The sequence below is a fragment of the Lycorma delicatula genome, chromosome 5 (assembly GCF_047948215.1).
Source record: "Lycorma delicatula isolate Av1 chromosome 5, ASM4794821v1, whole genome shotgun sequence".
Lineage (NCBI taxonomy): Eukaryota > Metazoa > Arthropoda > Insecta > Hemiptera > Fulgoridae > Lycorma > Lycorma delicatula.
Genome location: NC_134459.1, coordinates 561843 through 588595, shown reverse-complemented (window position 1 = coordinate 588595; position 26753 = coordinate 561843). Strand labels below are relative to the sequence as shown.

The 26753-nt window shown below is 33.7% G+C and overlaps 1 pseudogene; it reads left to right on the top strand.

Moving 5' to 3' along the window:
- The first annotated feature begins 2647 nt into the window (after positions 1-2647).
- Positions 2648-26753, top strand: part of LOC142324622 (aryl hydrocarbon receptor nuclear translocator homolog) — a 39711-nt pseudogene continuing 15605 nt past the window's right edge.

Here is a 26753-nt window from a genome sequence, read left to right as displayed (position 1 = left end):
ATAGATATCGGCGACCTTTGCCCCTACCGATAACCGGGAATATGATATTGTGGTCAAATCAGGAAGTCCGGTTCTGCTACCTTAACGACACAGTCAACAACTGCAATCAATTAGTATTGATTTTAATAAGTTTAATCGAAATGTACTACAGTATTGTTTATTAGTTTACTGCCAGAAACATAACCACACGCTATACTTTGAACTTATATTTTTAACTTTTGAGAAATGGGGACGTCTACTGCAGAAGACCTCCGAAGAAGAGCCATCAATCCAGCTCACCTGAATTGATGGCGAGAGGAGTCTAATGAAAATTAAAAGTACACATTTTAGTTATGCATTTTCAAAGCAGCAACTAAAGTGATCACCAAAGCATTTTAGTGAATACCAAAATGCTTTGGTATTTACCTCGACAAAAGGCTCACATTTGGAAAAAAGGAACAACTGAATACTACTAATTTTTTTCAAATGTACTGGATTCTAAATTGAAACTCAAAATTATCTCTGAACAAGATTATTATTTACAAAGCCATCGAAAATTTGATCTGGACTTACGGCAGAAATATTAACAGAATCTAATATAATTATATTATGTATACAATACAAAGTTTTACACATCATCACATTACAATAAACCACCTAAGAATGTCATTGGCACTGATGAGAAGCAGCTGTGAGGTAGACTTTATTTGCTTACAACTTTGTACAATACGAATAACAATGTACATGATTCAAGATACCTATAGTTAACAGAAGAAATCTCAGTTTGTTAACCAAAACTCATTAACAGTCATCCAAATGTTCTGACAGTTAATCTTTGACATTTATATCCAATTGACCTTTTTTTAAAATTCAAGATCTTTAAGAAGTAAATCCTTTTATGAGAAGTATGATGTAAATAAGGAGTTAACTTTTGCTGTTGAGGTTTCTCCTTCAAGACAGTTGTAAACATTTATTCATTGTCCTGAACAAACGGATTATAGGTATCTACTTGCATTAAAAAAAAAGTTTATACAGTTGTTATTTATTTCAACCGCATTCTAAAATATGTTAATACGATTTAAAAAATAAACCGTCTATCATTTGGAACCAATGAGAAACAGCTGTGAGGTAGACTTATTTCCTTACTCAGTTACTGTCATGTCATAACTGATTCATGTTGTATCTGTACCAGCGAGTACGATTTGTTCTTGTATCGTGATGTCCTTGATGATCTTTGTGTGTGTTAAGTAGACAAATCCTAGGTGTTGTTGACCAAACCACCGGGTTAGTCTAGCGGTGAACGTGTCTTCCCAAATCAGCTGATTTGGAAGTCGAGAGTTCCAGCGTTCAAGTCATAGTAAAGGCAGTTACTACTTTTAAACAGATTTGAATACTAAATCGAAGATACAGGTGTTCTTTGGTGGTTGGGTTTCAATTAACCATGCATCTCAGATATGGTCTACCTGGGACTGTACAAGACTACACTTCATTTACACTCATACATATCATCCTCAGAAATAATACCTGATGATGATTCCTGTACGTTAAACAGGAATAAGAAAAGAAAAGGTGTTGTTGAGTAGCCTTTGGTATAGGAGTTCATTAAATGGTACTCCCAGAAGTGAAAGGTGTTTTAGTGGTGTTATTTGTGATTTTGGTAATGTAAAGTGTTAGATTACGTAAAATGAGTGTTTCTTAAGAATCATACGAGTGGGTATAATTTACTTTTGTAAATTAATGAGTAATTACGTTTTCAGTGAAGTGTACTTCAACTGTTATAGTGTTTTTACGTTAAGAGTGGCCAGTTAGATTCTGCAGGATTGAATTGTTACTGTCAGTTTTGTAGTGTACAGCTGTGGCAATATTCTAAACAGGTATTGCCAATTGGAATATTTTCTAAGTCTCAGGTGGGGACTTTCCTTCTTTTTATTTTCAGTTATCTCCGGACCCCCTGACTTCCCCCAAATCATATCCCAGATTTAGGTTTATACATTTTCCGACCCCCCTGCCCCCTAACACAGTGAAAGTGGGTATTCAAATTGTCAGATTTTTTGTGTAGTCAGTTTCTGAACTCGGTTTGTTAAAAATAATTTTTTGTAAAAATTTATAAACATTTAAAGTTTATGGAGCCACAGAATTCATTTCTAGCTACTACGACAGAAAGCGTTCTTCAGTGATGTCTAGGAAGGCGTCTGATGACAAAAAAGAATAAGTCCAACCAATGGATGTTGCCTCTGGCAGTAAGGATACAGAGACAGTGGTCACTGGTATAGATGTTAAAGGGAAATCGACTGAGGTAAATGGTGTTAAGGAAGCTGACAAGCAACAGGCAAGTGTGTCCGTTTTTGATTTGTCAGTTCATATTGCTGAATTTTGGAACTGAAATCTTACCTTAGGTTCCTCATAGTTTAATAGTTTTTCAAAGTACTTGCTAGAATATTGTTGCTGTCTTTAGCATTTTTAACATTTAAATTTGGATGTTAATATTTAACAAAAGAAAGGTTTTTGTGATTTTCCCATGTAAAACCTTGCACATTAAAGTTGTCTAATAATAATAATATAACAGTCGCTGCACTGTTAATGTGTGTTGTAAGTGAATTAGAGTTGCAGTTTATTTTATTTCATAAATTATACCAATAATCATAAACATATTTACTTTGTAGCATTCATATTTTGTTTTTTATTACAGGAAGTAGATTTAGTACAACTGAAAGAGGAACCTCTGGATATTATTAATGGTGATATTGAAAAAGATCCTTTAGCAATTGAAGAGACCAACTTGGTTAAATTAGAAAATTTAAAAGTTGAAAATGAAAGTGTAAGTGTTTTAGATTTTGTATTCAATAGAACACCAATTATCCAGATGGACCTTTGCAAGGCCAAAGCTTGATAATTGGAAATGGTAATTTAAAAAACGGCTATTACATACTACACGTATCATTCTAATATTTAATTGGTAACACGCTACGGAAAAAAGTATAAAGAAAAATAAATGTATTTCAGTAATATTAAAATAAAAGTTTGAATATATTACAGTACAAGAAAATACTGTAAGGTGCTACTAAAAAAGCAGTGTGTAGAAATTTTCTTTTATAATTAGTTTAACAAAGGCCTAAATATACGTATTATTTTTGCTAAATGAATTACAAAGATTCAGTTAAAAAATCCAGTAAAATAAAGATTGATAAAAAAAGTCCTTTTGAAGAAAATATGTATTTGAATAGTCTTTAAATTTTTCAAATAATGTATTAATTTTTTTTAATTACATAGTCTGAATTTAAGCAGTGTAGTTAGTTGGATATCTGGAAAATTGGTGTTCCGCGTGTTAACTTTACATTATGTAAATTTTGGATTACATACAGTATCTCAACTTGTTTATGTGTGTGTGTATATATATTTTTTCGCCCACCAATCTGATTTAATAGTAAAGTCATTGGAAATCAGTTGTTTAACAATTGAAAATTGTTTAAAACAATTTCCTTCTTTTTTGCCTATTTTTTCTTTTAATTCTTGGATTATTCATTCAACCTTGTTTTATGCCTTTTTCTAACTGAATTGTGTATGCTACTCTTAGCTGGGATTCTTTTCAGACATTTTTTAGCTAATATTTGATGTGTTCCTGGAAAGGATTTAAGAACAGTGATTAGTTTCCAAAATAGAATCCCATTCCTTGAACTATTAAGGCGTCAGAAAAGCACAACTTAAGGAACGAAACTTATTGCAGTGAACCATGAATAGTTTACAACTGACAGCAGTAGATTAGAGTTACATTCACAACCAATAATGATGTTAATAGAAGTGTTAAAGGTAATGTTCAAATAACTGCAGTTATTTGAACGAGCTCTCTCAGTTCAGTTTTATGTTTCTCACTCTATATGTGTAAATATACATATTTACGCTTTTGCAGTATACACTTCATCAGATGTATTAAAAACCTTTTAAAAGAATGTAAAACTTTATTAAAACACATTAAATACATTGATGAAAAGATGTGTACCATAGAAGTGCTAATTTGTAAGAATTAAAAAAATATCATGCAGTATGAGGTGTTTTTATTTTAGTTCTTATAAATTTATTATCATTGTATTATTTATATCTTATAAGATATTATATTTATTATATATTAATTATATATTATATTAATTTAATATATAATTATATATTATCAATAATATTTTCTCTGTTTTGTTATATATATTATTATTTATTATTATTATGCTTTTACAGCCAACATGGGACCACTTAAGTCAATTTTAGTTGGATCTTTTCTGAGAAAAGCGTGTTATTTTACTCTTTCGAGCTGCCCAGTATTTCTTCATCCGTTCAGATCTTGCTTTCTTTTCTTCATCCGTAAACACCCTCTTCGTTGTATTTTGTCGTTTGTCTGTCTTTTGTTTAAATCTAATGCTTTTATCTTTTAGCTTTGTAATTTTTCCAGTTTTATTCTGTAGGTCAGTCAGGGAAATTCCCGATTCTTTCATATCTTCTCTAATTTCTTTGATCCATCCTACTTCTAGCTTTTGGAACCAGAGCTTTTCAATGATATTTCTTGACAGTCTTGTTTCCGGTGTCCTTATGAGATGACCGAAGAAAGAGATTCTTTTTTTCCGCATAGTATCAGTAACAGGCTCTATTTCTCGATACACCACCTCATTTGGCACAATCCACCATTGGCCTTCTTTTTGGTGTTTTTTATTGATACACGTTCTGACAATTCTCCTCTCTATTTTCAGAATTTGTTCAATTCGGTTTTTCTGAGTGATTTTGAAAAGGGTCTCGCTTCCGTAGGTGACTTCTGGCTGTACTACAGTTTTATAATGTTTAAGTTTTGTTTTAGCAGAAAGGCATTTTTTGTTATATGTTGACCAAGTTAATTTTTGGGATTTAATCATTTTATTTGTCCTGTTTTGCCATGTCACTTTTTCATTTAAATTATAAGTTATTATTTCCCCTAGATATTTAAATTGTTTTACTATTTTAATTTTCTGATTGTTTACCGTAATGTGCTCTATTACCAGAGGATCTATGGCCATTAGTTCAGTTTTTTCGAAAGAGATATGAAGCCCTATCTTTTGTGCTAGGTTTTGAAGGCTCATGATTTGTGTTTTGGCTTCTTGAATATTATTTGCTAAAAGAGCGAGGTCATCTGCAAATCCTAGGCAATTTAGTGTGATGCAGTTTTTCTTAGTACCCATTTTTATATTTTTGGGATTTATTTCATACCATTTTCTCATGACAAATTCGAGGGCGCAGTTAAAAAGGAGTGGTGAGAGGCCGTCTCCTTGCCTCAATCCAGTTTTTATGTAGAAGGGTGGAGAGAGTTCACCTCTGAATTTCACTCTGGACTGGGTATTGGTTAAAGTTAATTTTATCATGTTTACGAGTTTAGGGTGAAGGCCCAGGTTTCTCAGAATATTCAGCATGGATGGTCGGTGTATACAATCATAGGCCCTTTTAAAGTCGACGAAGGTGATTATTAGTTGTTTTTTCCGTCTTTTATATAAGTCCATCATAAGTTTTAAGGATATTATTTGTTCCGGGCAACCTCTCCATGGCCTAAATCCCCCTTGGTATTCCCCAAGTTCCAGTTCAAGTTGGTCTTTGCATCGGTTGTATATGATTCTCGACAGGATTTTGTATGTGCAATCCAGGAGAGATATGCCTCTGTAGTTTTCCGGATTAGTTTTATCCCCTTTTTTATGTAATGGATGGATGAGGGCTGTGGTCCAGTGTTCTGGAAGTTTTTCTTCGTTCCATATTTTCACGAGGCACAGATGTAGGGAAGTTTTGACTGAATAAACTGATGAGTGTTTCCAGAGTTCTGCGAAAAGCTGGTCTTCTCCGCTTGCTTTGTAGTTTTTTATTTCATTTAAGGCTGCGAGAACTTCTTGAATTGTTGGCGGGTTGATATTTACTGGTGAAGTTTTAACTGGAGTTTCAGTGTCAATCTCAGAAAGCTCTGGGTGGTCGTCACAGTTGAGGAGTCTATTGAAGGTTTCTGCCAAAATTTCAGCATTTTCTTTATTGGTGTGGGCCATATTTCCTTTTTTTCCTCTCAGCATAAGGGTGGGTGGTTCATATCTTTGAAGAGCCTGACCAAAAATTTTATAATAGTCTCGGAAATTAGTTTTCTTGGAACTTTCTTCTATTTGCTGAATCAAGTTTTTTTGGGCTTGTCGTTTGGTTCCTCTTATAATTTTCTGAGTTATTTTCCTTTGTTTGGTGAATTCATGGTTAGATTCTTCAGTTTTCTGGGTTTGGTGGTTGATCCAAGCCCGGTGTCGGTCTTTGACTGCTTTGTCACATTCTTCATTCCACCATTGGTGTTTTTTTCTTGGGTTTATAGGGGCTAGTTCTTCAGCTATTTCTTTCAGTTGGGATGTCAGTTCTTTTAAATTATTAGTTTATTTGATTTTTTTTGTTGTTTCTTCAAAGATGGCATTGTTTATTAATTTATGTGGATCATAAGCTCTTTTGTTTTTAGGTTGGGATTTTTTCTTTTTATGCGGGCTGAATTTTATTTTAACTTTAATTAAGTAATGGTCCGATCCAGTATCTGTTCCTCTCAAGACTTTTACATTATAAATCTCCTTGTGATAATTCCGGTCCATGCAAACATGATCCAGTTGCCATTCTCCTTTTTTCCAATCTGGGTGTTTCCAAGTCTTCAATTTGTTTGGTTTTCTCATAAAATAGGTGGATTTTGAGATCATATTATGGTTTCTGCAAAATTCGACAAGTCTTTGGCCGTTCTTGTTAGTTTTCTTTTGGGCAGGCCATTTTCCGATAATATCACGATATCTTCGTTCTTTACCAAGTTGGGCATTAAAGTCCCCTATTAAAATCTTTGTGTGGGTCTTATTTATGTTGTTTGCAGTTTGGTCAAGAAGTTCCCAGAATTTGTCCATCTCTTCTCTATCTTTTTTAAGATTGTTTTTGTCACTGGTGGTTTTTTAAGATTGTTTTTGTCATTGGTGGGAGCATGGACATTTATTATGGTGTAGAATTTATTGGCTGATTTTAGGGTTAAGGTTGAAATCCTGGAGGAGTAAGACTTAAATTCTACGACTGAGTCAATTATTTTAAGATTGATTGCAAATCCTGTTCCGAACTGTGGGCAATTCTTCATCACACGTTTCCCGGGGATTCCTTTGTAAATTCTGTAACCCTGAGAATCAAATGGCTCTCGATCGGTGTTTCTCATTACTTGAAGTCCTGCGATTAGGATATTTTGTTTGTCCATTATGTCTGTTAGAGTTTTTAGTTTGCCGGGTTGAGTTAGAGAATTAATGTTGTGAGTGGCAATGTAGTTTATTTGCTTGTTTCTTATCCTCAATTTTGAAGTTGTGTTGTTTTTGGGTGTTTCCAAACGCTCCGATTCATTGTTATCTTTTAAGCAGCTGCCCACCGGATCCGAGTGCAGCCTTCTCTGGTATTTACCAGACGGTGGATTTTTTCTTAAAAGACCTTCCATATTTGACTTTCAAAGGCAAGTCAGCCTTGGGTGGGAATAAATTCCTGAGTTACAACTCTGGATGTGATCCAGAGAGGTGATTCCGATTTAGTTCACCAGTAGAAATCTCCACGTTTCTAACTGGTTATCCAGACGAACCAACGTGGAGGCGCAAACCGATTTTTTTAATTGAGATTTTAAGTATGGAGAAAGTTTAAATCGGTTCCGGAATCATTTCGTCCTGTTATATATATATATATATACCACACTTTTTAATCTACAGGATGTCCAGACTAAAAGTATCCAAAAGTACATCTTAATAACTTTCTTTTTTCTTTTTTTTTTACTAAACTTAGCAACTCGTCATGTTTTAATGTAGGTTAGTCAACTTCAGTGTATGCACTTTTTTTAGCTGGTCAGATGCCTAGACAATAATCTAACTCTTGCTAGGTGTTTGGCCTGTTTGTTTCTTGCTAGGTGTTGAATCTGCAAACACCTTTAAAATTTTTTGTGTTAAATCATTCAAATCTCAATATTTTCTTTGGTATAATTTTTAATAAAACCCCAAGCAAAAACATCCAGAGATTGATTATAATCCTAGTAAAGCCAGTTACTTTTATACATATTTGAATATTAGATCGTGAATACTGGTGTTCTTTGATGGTTGGGTTTCAATTAACCACATATCTCAGGAATGGTTAAAATTACACTGTACAACACTACACTCATAAATATCATTGAGGAAAAATGGGAAGAGATTGTGAAAAACGTTCAAGAATGACATGGACACAATGAAGTCTGATTTAGAAATCAGGATAATAAACACTATAAACTATGACAAATAACCACTAGTAAAATGAAAATATCCGAGAAATGCTGCTCTTTTGACAGACGATAGAAAAAACATCTGTCTGATGTTTGGGATCGATACAGTGACCCCTAATATAAACAGACGAATGTATCGGATTTGTCACGTTGGTATGTAATGTATTAAGTGAGACAGTTAGGAAAAAACAAGGTTGTTTTTTTTTTTTTTTTTTTTTTTTTAAGGGCGAAAAACGGTTGAACGTTATCATCGCCCGGAAAATAAATAAATAGATAAATAAATAAATAAATAAAAATAATTTTAGGTTTTTAGATAAAATTAAAACTTAAAACTACTATCACAGAAACAAAATCCGGAATGGGTGTAAAAGGCCCATTCTCGGATAACAAAAACACTAATATGTAACTTAAAACTATGTTAAAAACTATCACATTAAAAATAAATAAAACTTAAAACTATGTTAAAAACTATCACATTAAAAATAAATAAAACTTAAAACTAAAAAAGGAGATAAAACTTAAAACTAATATCACAAAAATCTTATAACTAATATCACAGACGAATTTAAAAAACATACAAAAAAAACAAAAAAATCCGATAGGGAGTGTAAAAGGCTCCCTACTCGGATAACAAAAACAATACATAGGACAATACATACAATTACGAAAGAACACATACTTATTAAATTTTTTGCATTAACCCTATACTATGTAAAAATATAAACATCCGGTTTAAAACCTCCTTATCGTCACGCAAGATACCACGGATGTTACTAGGTAATTTAAATTTACGACGCAATGCCGCATAACATATGCAGTCCACGAGTATGTGGCGCACAGTCACGCGGCAGTTGCATCTTGCGCATAGAGGTGGTTGTCCTCTTGTAAACAGGTACTCGTGTGTGACTCTCGTGTGTCCTATCCGCAATCGACAGAGAACTACTTCCTCACGCCGGGGTTTTCTGTATGAGGAGTTCCATGGTAACACAGAATCTTTAATCTGACGGAGTTTATTATCGACAGTAGCTGTCCAATCACCTTGCCACCTTGTTCTTAATAATTGTTTTACATAGTTAATGAAATCAGAAGTAGCAACTCGGGTGGTGAAAGGAGGCTGGTTACATGCTTCTTTGGCAGCGGAATCTGCATGTTCATTACCTGGAATCCCTACGTGGCTAGGGACCCAGCAAAAACTTAATTCTGTGTTGCGATTATTCAACTCAGCGATTGCGTTGTAAATTTCAATGACGATAGGATGTTTGGAATAAAAGTTCTTTAAGGCTTGGAGAGCACTACACGAGTCACTGCAAATAAGAATTTTTCTATATTTAGGGTTAATGATGTTTAGAGCCTTATTTATAGCATATAGTTCAGCGGTAAACACACTCGTAATACTGGGGAGACCAAACATATAAGTTCTCTCATTGACAACAAAAGCACACCCAACCGTATCGTTTTGTTTCGATCCATCAGTGTATACAACCGCGTCTGGTTTCGTCTTGGAGAGAACACACTGAAACATCTGCTGAAAGACGATAGATGGTGTTGATTGTTTATTACATGTAGTCAGGTCAAAATTAAAATTTATAAGGCTTATTCTCCATGGAGGATATGAGCAAGGGTACATAGGAAAGAATGACGGTGTGTCAACATTTATATGCTGCAGCAGACGCCAGGTACAGACACCTACAGGTGCAGTACGACGTGGATGATCCTCATACTTTCCTAGATTAGGATTTTTAAAGACTGACTCAAGAGCCGGGTGATTTGGCTGTCCTCTGAGACGAGCAAAATACGATAATAAAAGCTGGTCTCGTCTATCCCAAAGTGATGGTTCACCACAGTCTACAAGTAAGCTTGCGACAGGACTTGATCTAAACGCGCCTGTGGCAAGCCGAAGGAAAGCATGATGTACACTATCCAGCATTTTAAGCACAGTTTGACGAGCTGATGAGTAGGCCACACAACCGTAATCTAAACGGGAGCGAACAAAGGAATAGTAAAAACGTATCATACATGATCTATCGGCTCCCCAGTTGGTGTTAGTAAGGACTCGCATCATATCTAAAATTTTGGAACATTTTGTTTTCAATTCTTTTAAATGTTTGACCCAAGTAAGACGACTATCAAAAATTAAACCTAAAAACTTAACGTAATTAGAGATAGTAATAGTCTCACCGTTCAGAAAAATTTGCGGAATAGAAGGGTTTCGTAGCCGAGAAAAAACTACACATTTTGTTTTTTCGGATGAAAATGTGAAACCAGTAATCTTGGACCAAGCTTCAAGGTGATATATAGTGTTCTGCAGTAGTCTCTCTGCTGTAGGTGCCGAACGGCTTGCAATGTAGATAGCAAAGTCGTCAGCAAATAGAGAGCATGAGACAGGAGCCTGAACACATTTGGTAATATCATTTATGGCTACAGAAAATAAGGTGGCACTTAATACACTACCTTGGGGCACTCCATTCTCCAAGATGACACTATCTGAGAGCGAATCATCTACACGAACACGAGCCGTTCGGTGATTTAAGAATCCCCGGATAAAAGCAAGCATATTGCCCTTGATTCCCCATTTTTGGAGAGTGTTAAGAATACCACGTCGCCAGGCTGTGTCATACGCCTTTTTTATATCAAAGAAGATAGCGACGAGGTGTTGCCGATTGAGGAAAGCGTTTTGTATGGCTGTTTCTAGTGACACTAAATGGTCAATAGAAGATCGTCCTTGTCGAAAACCACACTGTTCTGGAGATAGAAAGCCATGTTTCTCCAAGTACCATGTAAGTCTGCGGTTTACCATTCTCTCCATTATTTTACACAAAACGCTTGTTAATGAAATAGGGCGATAGCTTGAGGGGTTCGTCTGGTCTTTACCAGGTTTTGGTACTGGTATAATAAATGCTTCTGACCAGCCGGGTGGGAAGACTTGTTCGGAGAATAAACCGTTGAAAATATTCAAAAGTTGTTGTAGTGCCGAATTAGGAAGGTGTGAAAGCATGGAAAGGCGAATGTTGTCCGGTCCAGGGGAAGTGTCCCGTGAATTTTTAAGTGCATGTAACAATTCTTTAAATACGAATGGAGTGTTTAATTCACCAACCGAATCACCAATGTTTAACGACAACACCTCCATTTGTATCTTGTACCGTTGAAAATCGTAATTATATGATGAGGTGAGAGACACCGAGCGGAAAGATTTTGCTAGACTATTTGCCACTTCCGAGGGTGATGAAAGGAGTTCTCCTTCATCAATAAGACCAAGAATAGATTGTTTCGGTGATCCGAAGATTGCACGAATTTTCTTCCATACAGTAGACGTGGAAGTAGTGCGCGAGATAGTGCTCACGTATTTCGTCCATGAATTCCTCTTAGCGTTCAAGAATACTCGACGGCACACCGCTCTAGCCCTGCGGTATAAATTTAGATGTTCTGTTGTGGGCCTACGATTAAATTTACGTAGTGCCTGCCGTCGATTCCTAATAGCAATTTTGCATTCATCGTTCCACCATGGAACGAAAGGACGTCTAGGATTACCCGATGTTTGTGGGATATACCTGTTGGCATTCTTAAGTATCATGGACGTAAAAGAAGAATATTGGTCGAGGATGTTCGCTCCATCGTCATACTGAGATTGGAATGCTTTACAGTATCCGTTCCAATCTGCCTTTTCAACAATCCATCTCCGTGGCATTCTTTTAATCTCGCAGTCTACACCGAAACTAATAATAATTGGTCTATGATCACTGCCGTGATAGTCATCACAAATCGACCAATTAAAATGAGGGAGTACATTCGGTGAGCATATGGAAAGATCAAGGTTAGATGCAGCACCAGTTGATAAGGACATAAATGTGTGTGATCTATTATTCAGTAGGCAAAGGTCAAAATCTTGTCTCAATCTGTTTATCATATTTCCTCGAGTGGAGCAGAAGGTTGAGCCCCAGGAAATATGATGGGCATTGAAGTCTCCTACTATTAACGATGGAGATGGTATTTGTGTAAGGAGATTTGAGACATCTAAAGCACTGAACACAGTGTTCGGTGAGAGATACAGATTGCAGATATGCAATTTGAAGGGAATAGTGACCTTTACTGCAATAGCAGGAATGACAGTGGTTAGTTGAATTCTTGTAGCTGACACCCCATTCTTCATGAAAATCGCTACTCCACCACTCTCCCTACTGTCTACTAGGCAGTCATATCTCTCGCAGAAGTATCCTCTAAGAGTAATTCGGTCATGTTGTAGAAGGTGAGTTTCCTGGAAACACATGATTAGTGGATCATGTGTGTGCGCCAGTACTCTAATATCTTCAATGCGGGACCGAATACCTCTAACATTCCACTGAATAATGTTCATAAGTGTAAAAAACAAATAAAAAAATAAATTTCGGAAACTATATAAAAATTAGTTGTACGTGATTCGGTTTTTCTTTTTTGTATTTTTTATTTTAAAGAACTCCGATGCCCTAGGGTCGGGTGGTTCTTCAACCATATCCTCCAGTATATGAGGTGATGGTGGAGGAGATTTATTTGAATGGGATGCTGTAGTTGACATCCCAGGAGAGATAGTTATGCGGGTTCCCTTTATGGGGAGCTTATTAGGTGGCTTACTGCCAGCTGTGATAGTCGCTATTCGTGGCGGTACGATTTTGGGAATAGGAACTTTCGTATGTATCATACTGTTTGATTCACTAGCTGCGACGGAGGACTTTTTATTCATTTTTGTCAGCTCTGAGATAGTGGCTGTAAGTGAAGCTACTTGATCAGATAGCATCTGAACAAGTTTTTTAAGCTCATTGCAGGATCCGCACTGCTGATTATTAGCATTTGTAGGAATTTGTTTAGTTGTAGCGGTGGCAAAAGATACGTCTGGTTTAACCAGGTTCCGTGAGTTGTTTATCTTTTTATATTCTCTACGTGCAGCCGGAAAAGATATTTTTTGCTCCGTACAGATTTTGAGAATTGCCTTTTCTTCTTTAAAAGTTGGGCAATCTCGGGAGCGGGCTGTATGTGGACCACTGCAGTTTGCACATTTTTCATTTTCTTTGCAGTTAGTGTCGTTGTGACCTTCTTTACCACATCGAGCACAGATCTCAGTTTTCGTGCAAGATGTTGTAGTATGACCAAAACCTTGGCATCTGAAACATCGCCGTGGGTTGGGTATGAATGGTCGTACCCGAACCGAGAGGTAACCCACTTTAATCTTCTCTGGTGGAACAGGGAGATTGAATGTTAATATAAGAGACGGTGTCGGTTCTTCTGTTCCGTTCTGCCGTCTCATTATACGCTTCACCTCAACAACATCTTGGTGGCAAAGCTCATCAACTATTTCCGAGATATCTATATCTAGAAGGTCTCTACAAAAAATTACACCCCGGCTCGTATTTAACGTTTTGTGGCATTCTGTACTTATATTTATACCACCCATATTACGGAGACGTAAGATAGATCGACTCTGCTCATCGTTGAATGTTTCAACCAGAATCGATCCGTCGCGTAATTTCCTGATATTCTTCGGGGAGCCACTTGCACCTGTTATGGTTTTGTTTATTAAAAATGGTGAGACCTTTTGAAGGGAGCCACCTTCCTGACTATTTCTGAGAACAACGAATCTAATATTTTTATATTTTGATTCTTTCTCTTTTGTAGGACTTTTATCCTCGTCAGACGAAGCTGATCGAGGTCTCTTCGCAAGACTTGAATTGGTGGTTTTTTCAGATGGACCACCAACCATCATTGTGTTAATTGTTGGAACTGAAATTTTGGTCCCACGAGTACCGGCGAAAAATGGACCACTCCAGCAGAGCGCACGCGTACTGGAGTTAGAGCTAAATACAACTGGGTTCGCCCTGGTGCCCAGAGGACATCGTTCGGGACTCACTACGTAGAGCCATTCACCCATCGGCACGATTTGTTCCCACCTTGGGTTACGGTTGCGTTTCGTAAGATGTCGCAACACCACCGAGTGTTAATGTAAGAAATATCAGTGTAGGATGTTGTTGTGTAATTGTGTAAGTGTGTATGTTGTAATTTATGTAGTGTTCTTGGTGTAGTATATGTGTATAATGTAAAGTGTTCTGCAGCTCACTGTATAGTGGGAAGAATAGCTGCAGAGGCTAGGCCCGTGGGGACGCCAACCCCCAAAGTCTTAAAGAATAAGACTCCCCGTCGGGGAAAACAAGGTTGTATCAGTTGTAACAGTATCTGTGTTACAACTTACTAATAATTGTATCAATGTTGTAACAGGTTGGATCAGTGGGTGGTCTGTAGAGTCATGTTAAGAGTTGAGGAGGAGTGATGCTTCAGATGTTGGGCATCTGGTCCTGTGTATGTCTTCATGGGTGGGCAGCAGGGGCACCCTTGGGTTGCTGTCTGCCAGTGACTCGTGGAAGACATTGGATCCTTCGGAGGCTGTTAAATGCTAGATATCCGTAATAACAGTGTGGGAACCGTGTTCAGGGAATGTCTGATTTTTAGTTGATATAAGATGAAGTTTTTTTCTTGATTAGATTCCAGCTGTATTGGTCTGATTAAAAAAAAAAAATTAACTCATACAGGCTATTATATATTTTTATGCTTACTTTTTACATGGTCTAACAAACTCTCACTCATATAATATACCTTGTTACAATAATTACATGAAAATGTTTTCTCCTTAGTATGCAAATTTATATGCCTATTTAAGTTACGTTTATCACGAAATGATTTTCCACAATAATTACACTAAATAAATGTTTTTTGACAAAAATTACAAACATAGTTTTTTTCTTTAGTGTGAATACTAAGATGTCTTACTAAACTGAAGTTACGGTTAAAAGATTTTTGACAAAATCTACACACAATCTTTGTTTCTAATGTATGACTGTTAAGATGTGCTATCAAGGAACTTCTTTGAATAAAAGATTTTTGACAAAAATGGCAAACATGTCTTTTATCACTGGAATGAGTTTTAATATGTAGAATTAAACTATCTCTGTGACCAAATGACTTACGACAAAAACCACATGTGTATTTTTTTTCATCGGCACTAATAATATCTTCTACACACAATCTTTGTTTCTAATGTATGACTGTTAAGATGTGCTATCAAGGAACTTCTTTGAATAAAAGATTTTTGACAAAAATGGCAAACATGTCTTTTATCACTGGAATGAGTTTTAATATGTAGAATTAAACTATCTCTGTGACTATCTCTATGATTTAAATAAAAATAAAACTGCATAATGTAAAATGAAACCTAATCTGATAAAAAAGATCACCCTATAAGTAAAAAATAATGTTTCTTTAATTCCTTTGTAAATTAAAAATTTTTAAAGTTTGTACCGAATTGTTTATAGCAGGTAGTATTTTTAATTTTGCTACTACCCTCTTAAAGGTAACAAATTAAGTAAGGCTTAAAAAAAGTATTGTTTCTAATTACTGTTTTTGATTGTGCGATTTTTTTTGTTACTTTCTTTAGTAGTATAAAGATATGGGTTTTGATTTTGTAATTGCAAATTTAGTAGTATTTTAGTAATTTAAATGTTAGCATGAGCATTTATTTTATTTTTAATTTAAGTTAATTTTTTACTGATGATTTTCTTTAACATGAGTTGAAACAATTTTTTTCTGTTACATGAATGCTACTAAAATTTATTCTGAATGTTATTACTAGTTATATATTTAGTAGTATTATTAATGCATGTCATGTATTTTTTTTTTTTTCAGTTAATTAGCATAACTAATAAGATACACTGCACTCTACACCTACATTATAGTTATTCATTGATTACTAATTGTATTAAATATGTTAAGTATTATACATGTCAAGATTTTGTTAATTGTTTAATTTGTTTTTGCATTTTTAATTTGTATTTGTAATTCAAAAGCAGTTTCAGTGCATAACAAATTATAAAAAAAAAATGTGCTGACAGTAACTATTAAGCTACTGTTTTTGCAAATTCTCTGTGTATTTATTATTATTTTATTTGTAGAAACTGGTCCATAAATATTTTTTTCAAGAGTTTTTTTGTTCTTTTTCTCTTTTCAAGTATGTAAAATATAAAACTATTTTATTTTCAAAGTCTATTAATTCAGGGTTTAATATCTAAGATTGATTGAAAAATTTAATCCAAACACAGATTTTGTATATATTAGTTGGATTAGGAGGCTCAGCGCTATCTGAAAAATTCCTTAGCGCCCCAGTTGGGCTTTTGTACAGCCTTCCATAGGAAAGTTGCCTGGATTACTACTAGCATAGCTATTCTGTACAACCACACACAAATATATAGAAAGTAGTAAATCAGAGGGGTATTATTTTTACTTTTGGTAGTGTACTATACCTCTCTTCCTTCTTATACTTCAAGAAATTAACTTGCCTAATTGTAAGAAAATTGGAAATAATGAGTCATTTTTTCTGACTTTGTGAACATCATTAACACATATTCAGTTGGTGTCTTAAAAATCTCAAAGAATTCCTTAAGGAAGAAGGGATCAAGGGTAATGAAAAAACAGGGTTGAATATGAGGGTCGTCTTAAAAGTAAGTTAAACTATTTTTTTAAATCTGCACGGTAGGTGGGAAAAGTCCAGGATTCGAAGGGAACTTTTGTCGGTGTAGTGGCAGCTTTGCAAAATTTCTATGCGTCTACCTTTACTGCTTGGACAGTTATACATCAGCAACCATGGAGTCTCCACTTGCTCCTACCGCTGATTGCAAACTTTGTGCTGTTATTTGTTTTTTACAACAAAAAATAAAAGTGCAACTGAAATTCATCACAAGTTGTGCAGTTTATATGATGAAGATATGTTAAGGCCAATGGTTTCTCATTGGCATTAATCATTCATTGAAGAAGAACAACGTTACACAATGAACAGCAAAGAACTGTCCGGTCCTCCACTTCCTGCGCTACGAATGTTGTTGACTAGGTCAAAAGGGTCATGGACACCAATTGGCTCCTTATGCTTGATGAAACTCTTTCTCAACTTCCTCTGAAGCCATGCAATATTTCATAGGATCATTTCTGAAGATCTGCGTCTATCAAAAGTGTGTACAAGTTGGGTTCCATGCCTGCTTTCAAAACTACACAAAGAGCAGACAGGTGACACTGCATTGCAATTTTCTGAGGATGAAGGAGACTATTTATACAACCGAATAGTGACCAGCGACGAGATATGGATCTATCACTGGATGCCCAATCCAAAAGAGATGGTGTGGAAAGAAAAGGATGACTCAACGCCAAAAAAAGTGAAAGTTGGAATTGATTCCAAAGGAGTGTTGCTGATCGATTACCTGCCCTGTAGGACCATGATCACAGCTGCTCGCTGTTGTGAGGTGAGAAACCCCAGAAGGGCGATTCAAAACAAAAAGAAGGGAAAGTTGAGATAAACAGTTTTTTTGTTCCACTAACACACACCCACACCCTGTTAGTGTGAACTCATGTACTGCTTGAGCAGTTTCGATGGGATATTTTTAGATCATCCACCTTACACCAAGCAACTTCCACCTTTTTCCGCAACTGAAGCAACATCTCAGGGGAAGACGTTTCACAAATTAGAATGAATTGAAACAAGAAATAAAAAAATAGCTAGCTTCTTTGGTTTGACATTGGATTAAAAAAAAAAAAACTTATCACAATATCAAAAATGTATTATGTATTGAGATTCAAGGAGATTATGTAGAAAAACAACTATTAAATGTATGTAATTTTCAAAATTACCCTTCTTTTAGATTTTGAACATTTTTTTAAAAAACAGTTATAACTTACTTTTGAGACCAAATTCGTATTTAATTTTTTTCTACAGTAGAGCATATCTATTCCATATTGGATTTCTTAAATTCTAATAGAAAATTATTACTATTTTTTCTATTCTGATTTTCATTTCATTATGTTTAAGAACATCAACTAAGAGAATTATCCATAGTTTACTAAACTTATTTAACTGCCATTATTAATGTTTTTAAAGTTATTCACTCAATACACACCTATCTAATCTACCTATGTTGCTTTCATACCCATTGTTCCTTTACTTTGCATCAACTCTTTACATGTAAGTTTTATTATAAATTCCTTTATTATGTGATTTTTAGGAGTACAAATGGAAAGAGCGGTAGAAGAAGATGGATCACATTGCTGCCTAGTAGCTATAGGACGACTACAGGTCACATCAACACCTAATACTAGCGATCTCTCATCATCCAATAATAATGCAGGTAATTTAAGTTTGTGCTCTTATCAGTGAATTGCGATCATTCAGAATAATTTATCACTATGTTCTTAATTAATGTATGATCCAGAATGGTTTAATCTTTCAATTATTTCTGTCATAAGCTGTTGTGCAAAGCCTAAGTAACACTAAGATACAAAATAGAGATTTCATATGCATCAGGTAGACTATGTGTAGCGAGAAAATGTAATGACAAATCTAACTTTTTTGCTTCTGTGAACATGTATCTCAATGGTTTATGGATTCTTTAAAATATCTCTTAACACAAAACTGCACTTAACAAATTGCAGTTTGGTGTGTATGAAGTTTACATTACGTTTCAAGACTGAGTAAAGGTTAACCCTTTGCAGTCCTTTTATAATAAATGACCAACTAGCCTAGAGTCATTTTTTTTTCCACTGATATCCTAGCCAGGTCCAATTTTTATAGTAAGGGAAATCTGATATTCCTGTCTTGCCTAAAATTTAATTTCTTTGCAATTCCCAACAGTTATTTTATTACATTATAACACTTGGAAGTTTCTTTTTAAATTAATAAATTTATTTTCATACTTAAAATATTTTTATTGTTAGTAGTAGGTAAAATTTAAGAGATAGTATAATAGAACTGAAAAAAAATCATAAAATAATTCTAACTAGAGCTGCAATTAAATGTTAATAATTGTTATAAGCCAATCAAGTTGTTGAAAATACCTCATTTTTTTGCCAAAATTAACTTCCGTTAGGTAGGACATGTAAAAATGATTTTATTTTCTTCCGCATATCAATTAGTTTCTGCAAAAATTTCAGACAATAATGAATCGGTAAAAAATAACTGAAAGTATTTAAATTCAGTTTTCACATTATTATTATATATTGGACCATATCATGGAACTAAATGGAAATTTTGGCAAATCACCATCAATTACATTGTATTTTTCCCATAATGCATTATACCAAGTATTACTGAATGGCCCATTTGCGAAGGTAAGTGATGTGATTATCAGAATTATCGGTATTACTCATGGAATTATCTTCAATATTGTCACAAACCGGCACATCATTAACCTCAAATTCACTATCACTTCGTGATCCTGAAGGCGAATCAAGAGTATTTTCATTAACTGTTGGATCACAGTCACTATCACTAAACAGACTTTCCAAATTATCACTAGAAAACTCATTCATAATATTTTCCAATTTGAGTACAATGAGAACTTCCAGCAATATTTCTTACCTTAACTTATTTATTTACAATTCAGACAACACATGTTGTCATATGTGTGTTCGTTACTCATAACAGATTCAGATTAAACAACTGATGCTAAACTAAATAGAATACGATGTTGAGCAAGAACTGTCTAAATGTCGAGCGATGCTCTGTTCAAGATTTACTGATGTCTGAACATCGTGTCAAGTGTTTCACGACATTGTAGTGCTATGTGAATTACATAATGTCGAGTGGTTTACGCCACTGGACTTGATGTGAATTTCAGAATATCAAGTATATTACAACAAAGGACTGTGAAGAGTTAAAATGGAAGACAGAATGTGCTCCTTCTAATAATACAACAAAATGAATTGTTTGATTAACAAAATGTTTGTTTGTTTGATTAATATACAAAGATCACACAAAAGTTAATCTCATTTTATTATGAAAGTAACCAACAAAAATTTCTTAAAATCTTTTACGATACTTCTACTTTTACTTTTTGTCAATTTATTTTTCAACATTGATAACCTAAAAAGACATTTAGATGCAACAAGTTTCTGCATATCTCATCAAACTTTGTCTGCCATTCCATTTATTTATCTGATGACTATTTTTATTTTTTTATTTTATTTTTGTCACTTCTCTTAATTATTAGTTTTGTGAACATATGCAGATCACTAGCTACTAAGTCCATTCTGTAGGATGGGTTGACAAAAAATCTATATTTGAGATGTTTAAGGAGTTATCACAATACCATATGCTTTTTCTTTGTGTTGATCACTGTGTACATCAGAATTTTGTGAAGATGAGTAATTATAGTAATATAGATTATGATGTAAGAAACATGGAGAAGTTTTTCGCAGTATGTTCAGTGAAATGGTGAAAATCATGAATTGTCCTCAGCTCAGGATGAATGAGATTGAATATAAAAAAAAAACTTTTTAGACTTTGTAGATGGAGAAAATGTTTTTTTTTTGTGATATTCAGTTGCCTATTGAAAATGAAATTGTTTCACATTTTAACCCATAATCAGTAATGATTGTCTTCAAAATTTAAGTTCATTTGTGTGTCAAAATGGGTAGTTCTGACAACAAAATTATCATTTTAGTCTGTTAATTGACCAATGGAAAAAATTGCATAAACATATACTGTGTATACTTCATTCAACTTTGGGATGATTCTTGACAGGAAATAATGCTCTACTTAACTTTCTGAGGAAGGCAATAATTGATAAGCGTATAATCTCATTAAGGTATAATGTTGTCAGTTGAAATCAATAACATCCTGAAACTCATTATCATTGAACCCACAGGCATTGCTTGATGCTGGTTAAATCGTTCTTAGTACTGGGGCAGCTTAGAAAATGATTACCAATTTAACATTTGTTATGTAAATGTCCTCATAAAAATTCTTCAAATATTGCCCAAAACTGAATGCTGAATGCCAGTAGAATACTACTTTAGTAGACTGCAATTTAATATGAATAGTAAAAGTCTACTGAAAGCACTGCTGATTGATGGAGAGGTAAAGAGTTTGTTGTAATAAACAATAGGTTATGAATTGAAGGCATTACTACATTAGGATAAAACAAAATAATGTTTAGGACATTATTGCAATTGCATACATTTTCATATTTTTTAACAACTAGATCTAGTTAGCAGGTTTTTTATGCAAAAAAAGTAAAAAAACTGCCAACCACATTGCTTTTTCTGTATGCATTCATACAGTTTCAAGAGGAAATTTAAAATGTACATGTGTACATTAAATTCAGTTTTTTAAATGAATTATTTGAAACATTTTTTTATTTCTAAAAAACATTTTTTTTTAATTTTTAGTGTATTGAGAATGACCGGTTTTAGTTTTAACCAACAGAGTAATTTCAATCAACAAAATATTAACTTCTTCTCTATTAACTTCTCTAAAGTTAGTAAAGTCAATCCTTTTTAAAGGAAAATTACAGAAAAAAGAAACTACTGCTTTATAAAGATATACCTGTAAATTTGACTAGGATTAGTTTTTCCATTGTTGTATTAGCTACATACATAATTATTTTATAAAATATTAAATTTTATTAATTCTATTTTTTTATTTTCAGAATTTATTTCACGTCATTCTAAAGATGGCAAATTCACATTTGTTGACCAGCGAGTAATGGCACTGCTTGGTTATACACCTCCTGAATTACTTGGCAAGTCCTGTTTTGAGTTTATCCACCCAGAGGATCAAACCCATATGAAGGAGAGCTTTGAACAGGGTAAATGAGCTTTGATCAGTGAATAATAATTCATTTCATGGTACATTTTTTTTTTTTACACATTGACTGCTCTCTGGCATTTCTTCTGTAGAGAAACAACATTTTCTGAAATATACTTAACCTTTACTGAAAAAATGTTTACTATCTTGTTTGTAACATAATGATCTAATACTGTATCATAATTATGAATTTTAGCCATATATAACAACATAGCTTTTATTCAATTACATAGCTAATCAGACTTTTTTTTATTAAAACCTTCAGACAACTACTTGATTTACTTGTGTTACAATTATGACTGCTTCATTTTTTTTTTAAATTTGATTTTGAGTATTGTCATTATATATAACTTTGTACAAACAAGTTGTTACATATTTTAGAAAAAACTTTACGGATGGAAATTTAATCGTAATTTCAAGGTAGAAGGAGACTTAGGTGGTTTCAGTAAGTATTAGATATTTGAGTCCATGTCATTGAAATTGAGGTTGTAGCGCCTAATAAAAAATATCAGAATTAATTTATTGTAAATAGAGCATCTGAAATTAATATTTAATGTTTTCTGGATTGTTTTGAAGGGTTTCTGTGTAAATGATTAAGGATTTAATTGTATGTATTCATGTTATATTGGGTGGTGATTTTATTATAGATTGTTGATAAAATTAAGGTAAGGTGGGTTTTCTCAGTCGTATTCATTTTTTTCATCATACACAAATTGTCATAATCAATAAGGACTTAAGATTGAGCTAAACTGTGAAAAGCCATTAAATTGTAATACAAAAATATGAGATAATTTTAGTTAAATAAGAAGATAAATATACGAGGTCTGTTCAAAATATAACTGAACTTTATTTTTTTAATCTTTATTATTAATTTTACAGATTATTGGTCCATGTCCCTTTCAAAGTATTCCCTTCCCCTATTCACACACGTTTTCCAGCGGCATTTCTACTTCACGAAGCAGTCATAGATAGTTTAATTTGAAATGGCCTTTAAGGTCTGTGACAAATTATCTTTATGTTATCAATAGTCTCAAAACAGTATCCTTTCATCACTTATTTTAATTTCGATAATAAGAAAAAATCTCAACTCAAGGAGCCAGGTCTGGCGAGTAGGGAGGTTAAGGAGGACAGTCATCTGATTTTTGGCATAAAACTGACTAATTGACAAAGATGAGTGTGCAAGCGCATTGTTGTGGTGAAAGAACCACAATGTTGTCTCTCTACAACTCTGGTCTCTTTTTGTGGATTTTTTCTTGTAACTTGTAAAATGCCTTGATAGTATGCATAGTTCACTGTGTTTCACCTTGAGGTAAGAATTCAAAATGCATGATTTTATTAAAATTGAAAAAAAATAGAGACATCACTTTGACATCGGATTGAGACTTGACATGATTTCTTGGGGCATGGAGATCCTTTGCCAATCCATTGTAATAATTGAACTTTTGTCTTATTGTTATAGCCAAAAACCTAGCTTTCATCTCCCATTATGATCCTTTGCATGAATGTTTCATCCTCGTTGGCTTTGTTCAAGATGCCGACAAACATCCACTCGATGTTCTTTCTGCTGTCGGTCATCAAACTAGGAACAAACTTTAATGCAACTTGATGCATGTTCAATTTTTCACTCAAATTTCATGGCATTTCTCAATTGAGATACTAACCTCTTCTGCAAGTTCTCTGACAGTCAATCGGTGATTTGCATGCACCAGATCGTTGATTTTCTGAACATGGGTGTCATCAGTTGAAGCGTAAGGCTTTCCTAGTTGAAGGTCATCTTCAATTGACTGACAACCACTTTTAAGTCATGAAAACCATTCGTAACATTGTATACAATCCAGAGCATCTTCTCCATAAGCTTGTTTCAAAAGTTGAATCATTTCTATGAAAATTTTCCCGTTTCATGCAAAATTTTACATTGTATTGCTGCTCCCAAAAATGGAATATTACAAAAATCACTACTAACATGTTACACTCAAATAACAATAACATGAAAACTAAACAAGATATCAACAATCTAAGAACATGTGGTTACAGAGGAGGTTGTGTGCAACACAGTGCTGCCAACTGCATGTCACTGAATATCTCCTTTTGCATGTAATTAAAAATGTTTGGGTTTTTTTTTTAACAGACGGCAGTTGCCAGATATATAGATCTTATTCACAAAAAAATGTTTGTAATCTCAATCTTTGTTAGAGGTCTCTGATTGGTTTTTCTTTTTGTTGATTATGAAAGCGTTTATATAAATGTAATAAATACAGTAAAACTTAGGTATTTTTCTGATAATGAATTAAAATAGCATTATTAATGGGGAATGTTGTAAGAAAAAAACATAAAAATTAAATGTTTCTTGGCTTTATAAAAAGGAGAATCAAATCTTATCTTATTTCCTTATGTCTAGGTAGCAGGATATGAAAACGAAGTGGGTTCAGATTTTTCACACTTACTGTATGTTATTTTCTTACCTGCAGTTTCTGTGACTTTTGTTAACTAACAAATTACAAAGTATTAAAATACTTACAAATTAAATATAAATATATATGTTGTTATTTTAATAAATAGTTCAGAAAATTGCATTGTAGCAATAAAATGTTATTGTTGATTGGCTGTGACAGGATCTCTACAAAAGTCATTTAATTGCTCACTTGCTTTTTCCTTCTTTAATTTAATGATAGATTCTTGATTGAAATTTGACGTTTTTTAAGAAATTTGTGTCAGCCAGTAAAAAATCTTTGAGATAATCGCTTAAGAAAACTTGTTAGATGATTTAGGAGATAATAAAATATTCTTTTCTAATCAGTTTAGATTTTATAATGGTTCTTTCTACTTCATTTAAGTTCGTAGTTAAAGGGAAATATATAACTTCAGTACTTATGGAAATAAAAAAAGCTTAACTATATAAATCACTAATATTAAAGAAAATTGAAAGGTCTGGCAGTGAGGTATTTTGTAGAAAGAGTAATAAACATTCAAACATAGTATATGGTTTTTAATAATAAATATATGAAAAATCTTGTTTACAATTTGAATCCACCTGTTACATTTTGTGATGCTTTGCAGTTTTAGGCATCATTTTTTTTACATTTTTAACTAATTGATTTCTCCTTCACTGTTTGTAAAATTAAGGTAATTAAGTTTGCTGATGAGACTGCTTTCTACAAAGTGGTTATTTATGGCTGGATATTAAGTCTTTTAGCGGTTTAATAAACAAACTTAGAAGCTTTTAATTAACACCCTTATAATAAATAAATATTAAATTTGTTAACTTTTGTGTAAACTCCATTGCTTTTAATATAATAAGCTATTTTATTTTATAATTTAAATCATTTTATAATTTAACTTGTAATTGTGATTTTTTTTAGGATTTAAGTACCCTTAAATATTTATATGTATTAAAAATATGAAGTAATCTCTTTAATAGAATTCATTTAATGTAAAGGATTATTTTCTTTTGAATTAAATATTTATTTACTTCAATCAATAATTGACTGAAAGGTATGTAATATTCTGGATTAATTCCAAGACATTACGTATGATACCGCTGCTCGTAACATAAATACAATATTTTTCATAAAGATTTCTTACATTAGCTTTGCATTGCATCACTTTGAGAAAAGTACATATTATTAAAGTCTCAGATTATACAGGTGATTACAAATAATTCATCGAATTTTTAAAATCTGTATTTAAAAAAGTAATACACAAAATTATGAACAATACATGAAAATAAATAGAAACTGTTCAAGTTTCAGGTTAGGGTTAAAGAGGTTGCCAACAGGTTGCAGCACAAGCTCAGTTTCTAAAATGGCATCTATGCAACAGAAAGCATTCTGTGTCTTAGAATATAAGAAATGTTTATCCGCTATTACCGTGCAGCGTTTATTCCAGAGACGGTTTGAAACAGAACTACCAGGCCACCAAAGCGTTCCAAAATGGTATCATCAGTTTAAAGACTGGTTGTTTGTGCAAAGGTAAAAGCACTGGACACCCTAGTGTTTTGGATGAAACAGTGGACAGAATCAGGGAGAGTTTCGTTTGTAGCCCAAACAAGTCAGCTCGAAGCACTAGTAGTGAACTTGATATTTCGCATTCAACTGTCTGGAAGATTTTGCAAATTCATTTACAACCACATAAAGTTAAACCACATGATTTGCAAAATCATATCACATAAAGTTAACACAAAAGTTACAACCAAATGACCTTAATAAACAATGCAAATTTTGTAATGATGCAGGAAGCTATGGAGGATGACGATTTTGCTAACCGTCTGGTGTTTAGTGATGAGGCGTCATTTCACTTGAATGGAAAGTTGAATCGCCATATCAGGATGTGGGGTACTGAACAACGTAATTCTGTAGAATGTGAACATAATTCCCTAAAACTTAATGTTTTTGGCGCACTGTCTAAAACAAAACAAGGCTGTTTTTCTTCTCTGAGAATACTGTGACGGGTATCTAATACCTCGTATTATTTAATAACTTTATATTCCAACAAGGTGGAGCTCCACCTCACTGGCATGCTGAAGTATGAAGCTTCCTGAATAAAGAACTCCCGCGCCACTGGATGGGGTGATGTGCAGATGATCACTTAGCATTCTTAAAATGTTCTCCTAAATCTCCTAATCTCATGGTTTTTTTTTGGGGCATATGTTAAAGACTGTATTTACATACTAGCACACTCAGTAACTTTGGTTGAACTACAGGAACGCATTACAGCTGAATTTATCATCATCAATAGGGATATGTTAATGTGCATGTGGGCTGAACTGGAGTACAACATAGATGTGTGTCTTGTGACAAATGGAGGCCATATTGAAAATTTATGAAGGTATGATTGAAACTTGGTCAGTGTCTGTTT